The following is a 4,066-nucleotide window of genomic DNA, read 5'->3' as shown; positions in this document are numbered from 1 at the left end:
TAAACTCGAATTTTGACACCGGGTTAGTACATAATAATTTTCCAAAAATAAGGACAGATTATTCCATTGTGGAGGATTGTTTCATTAAACAAATAATATTAGCAATCTAATATAATTTACAACAATATAATATAATATACATATTCTTATAATGTTTTATTTTTAGAAAATCAATATTAACAGCAGAGTGGATTGATCTAAAACCCGGTGCCACAATTATACTAACTGAAAATACTGAAACAGGATAAACACAATCATCCGGTACTCAGTTGTTCATATCATTAAAAGCACTACTACTATGCTTATTTTTTATTAATATGTGTAATATATAGTCCTTAGATTTTGCAATAAAATAAATAATTAGTTAAAAAAGCTTTCAAATTGTGAAAAAAAGCATTTATTTATTCGAACAAATATTTATAGGTGCATTGTAAACATTTATTAGGTATACTATGATTCTAATTAATTAAAAGAATAAAATAATAATTTAATAGGAGATTTAAAATACCTAAGTATAAATTATTATGAAGGTGAGACAATAAAATAGTGTTAATTTTGATTATATTCTTGTTTTGATTATGTATAATATGATATTATTGTTGATAAGTTAATTTGTTATTTTTAACTCATCTCTTTTTTCACTTTATCATAACATGTAATATTTTATTGGGGAGTGAGAACAAGAAGGTCTTTGGATTATGATTTTTACTTAAGAAAAATATTGTATGTTAAATTAATATTTTTCTTACATTTATAAGGTAAATATTGGAGAAAGCCAGGTGTAGTTTTTATTTATAGATGCATAAAATATTTACCATATAAAATCAGTTGGTAAAACAAAATATGAAAAATAATATAATAAATATTTTATTATACAACAAAGCATGGTATTTTTAATATCGTATTAAGTTTATTAATTACCTATTAAACTAAAAAATAACATACTAAACATAAATCTTTTACAGTGAAATTGTGACAGAACAATGATTGATATACCTGGTTAAGCCTTGTTGGATCTTTGCATTTAGGTAGATGACTGAGCACTGTTTCCGAAGTGAAATGGGGTTATATTTTCAGAATATAAAATAACTAACATTTGACTGGACTAAAATCTAAAGCAGCGGCGGATCCAATGTCCCCAACTAATTTTGTTGGGCATGAGGGGGCAAAAGTACAAAATGTACAAAATTAGCTACAAAATTAGCTAAGCACAGTGTAAAACATAGGAAAACTACGTTGATTGGGGGGAGGGAAAATGCCCCCTTTGTAAGTATATGTAGGCATAAATTTAAAATGTGTAAGTCATTCCTCCCTAATTTATTCCCAAAAAGAAGTTGGTCAAAAAATAATTTTAAAAAAGCCTAGTGAAATTAAAAATATCTTATTGGATAAAAAATTTAAAAAGAATAAATAAAGAGCTAAAAAAATAAAAAATAAAAAATATATAATCATTATTAAAAAATAATAATATATTATATAGATTTCTTATCCTATTAAGATATTTTTCTAATTCAACTGGGCTTTTTTTTATTCAGCTGTTATTTATACTTTTTAGATTTTTATCCTATTGAGATATTTTTTTAATTTAACTAGGCTTTTTTTTATTAATTTTCGATTTTTTTATTAAATAAAAATTGTTTATTCAACTGATATTTTATTCTACATAGGTTTTTTAGATTTTTATGGAAAATTAATAAAACAAAATTTAGTTTAATTTAAAAAAGTATCTTAATAGGATAAAAAAATCAATATTGATATTATATTATTATTTTTATACGTTGATTATATATTTTTTAATTTAATTAGGCTCCTTTAATTAATATTCGATTTTTTTTATGATATATCTTAAATCGTGATAAGAATAAACGCCTAGGGTTCTCATTATATTATCACCTTGCATCAGTGTATTTTACTGCTACAAGTTCCAATAGACTATTAGAGCGTGCCGTAATACAATTATTATCAGTCAAAAGTTGAAGACACTTCGGGGGTCTCGTTATCACACCTCGTTGCGCAACCAGTATATCTTTAATCGTGCTAGGTAGGTATGAAAAGTATTTGACAAACATTTGTTCATCATGCCACAATGTCACGATGAAAGTTATGTATACTATCTAACATTATTAATATTTTTATATAATTACTAAAAAATAAAAATGTTACATGTTACAACATCTAATGTTCTTTTCTATTTATTTATGAAAATACATATATTTAGGTTTCTCCATTATGCTTTCCGAAAATGTAAGCACCTGACACTTAATTTAATACCTGAGTATATTATACTTATACGAATAAATATTATAGAAATAAATTCTGAAAAATGTAATATTCTAAAAATATTAAATATAATAAAATGGTAATTTAAACACTCTAGTCTTGTTATTAGGTAACAATAATAGGTACCTATATGAATAAGCATGAAATAAGTGAAGTATTGAAGTGTCAAATGTTTTTAATTTGTAACCTTTTGAAATATTAAGAATGCCAATAAGAAATTGGCAAATGTTATATTTTACCCAATTATTTGGAGGTGTTGGTGTATCTGATGATTTACTGAGGACTTCGTCTTGATTTGAAGCGTTACGCCACATGTAATTGGTCTACCTTACAACCTTACTATTTTAAACAACCTTTGTACTTTCATTCTTGTTTGATTGATTTTTCAAACCACCCGCACTTGTTACTTAAATGGTTTGGTATAAGGTCTATTATCAGTTTAAGATCTAAAAGAAGAATTATTAAAAACATGAAAATCTATATAAATGTTATTCTTTTTAACTATGTATGACATTTACTTCACTTATTCATTTCAAAAACTAATTTTTTTAAATCATCCATTGTGCCAAACATAAGATCTATCATATAAAAGTTTTCAACATCATATCCCATATCGTTCATAGGTGATTTGAAAAATGGACCTACCCATAGTGTTGCTATCCCATGATCAACAAAATGGTCAAGTTTCTGGGTAATACCTGAAAATGTTATACATAATCAATGAAAAATTACAGAAACATTTTAGATTCAGCGTGAAGCGAGGGATGTATTACCTACATATTAAATAATGGTGTTTCTTTTTTGCGCATCGTTCATCAAGTTTAAAAGCAATCCCTACGTCTAATCTTAAAAATTAATTGTGGTATTTATTTGTGGGTACCAAATATTATTTAGTTAGGGGAGCATAAGTTAAAATTAAGAAATGCTGAGTAGGTTCCTATGGATTACAATTTTCTCAGTACTCTACTAGAAAAAAAAAACCAACAAAAAATCGGGGGAAAGTAAGTATTTGTGCTACAATGGTTTTTGCTAAAACATTTACCGAAAGTAAATGTTCCGAGAGACTTTAAATTTTTACGAAATATTTATATTTAGACATAATACAATTTAGAAAATTTTATGGATCTTATCGAGTAATTTATTTAATTATTTTAGATTCTGAGTGGAACGATGAATGTATTGATTTTACAATAATGTGTTTTTTTTTTATTTTTTTTTTTTTTTGTGTCTGTCATCACCTTTTAGGACAGTAAAAGTGCTTGGATTTTGTTCAACAGTACCTTTTCTGATAGGAAAGTGAATCTAGTTGGTACTTTGGGGGGTCAAAAGTAAAATTTCCAATAGTTTTCAAATGCGCCGTGAAAAACAAAAGAAAAATTAAGGAAAAACGGGAATTTTTACGCAAAATCTGTTTTCGAGAAAATTGATTTTGGTTTTTGGTGTAACTTTAAAACGAATGACTGTAGATACATGAAATTTTCACTGGTTGTTTATATTTCCATTTTCTATACATGATAAATTTTTCAAAATATTTTGATTTGTTTTGAGCTGTTTACGGACAATTCCAGTTTCCAATTTAATTAGTTTTTTTTTCTATGAATGTCAATAAAACTTTATTTGTTGAGTAAAAATACTTGAAAATTTAATACAAGGCTCCTACTATATTGTTACAATGACATTTGAAAAATATTAAAAATCCTTAGTCACAGTTTTTTTTTATTAGCATTTAAAGTTCAAAAATTGACAAAATATGGAAAAATCACGAAAATTACCTAATTGTGTTGAG

This window comes from Acyrthosiphon pisum, chromosome A3 (genome assembly GCF_005508785.2).
Source record: "Acyrthosiphon pisum isolate AL4f chromosome A3, pea_aphid_22Mar2018_4r6ur, whole genome shotgun sequence".
In the NCBI taxonomy this organism is placed as follows: Eukaryota; Metazoa; Arthropoda; class Insecta; order Hemiptera; family Aphididae; genus Acyrthosiphon; species Acyrthosiphon pisum.
This window is presented reverse-complemented; position numbering follows the sequence as displayed.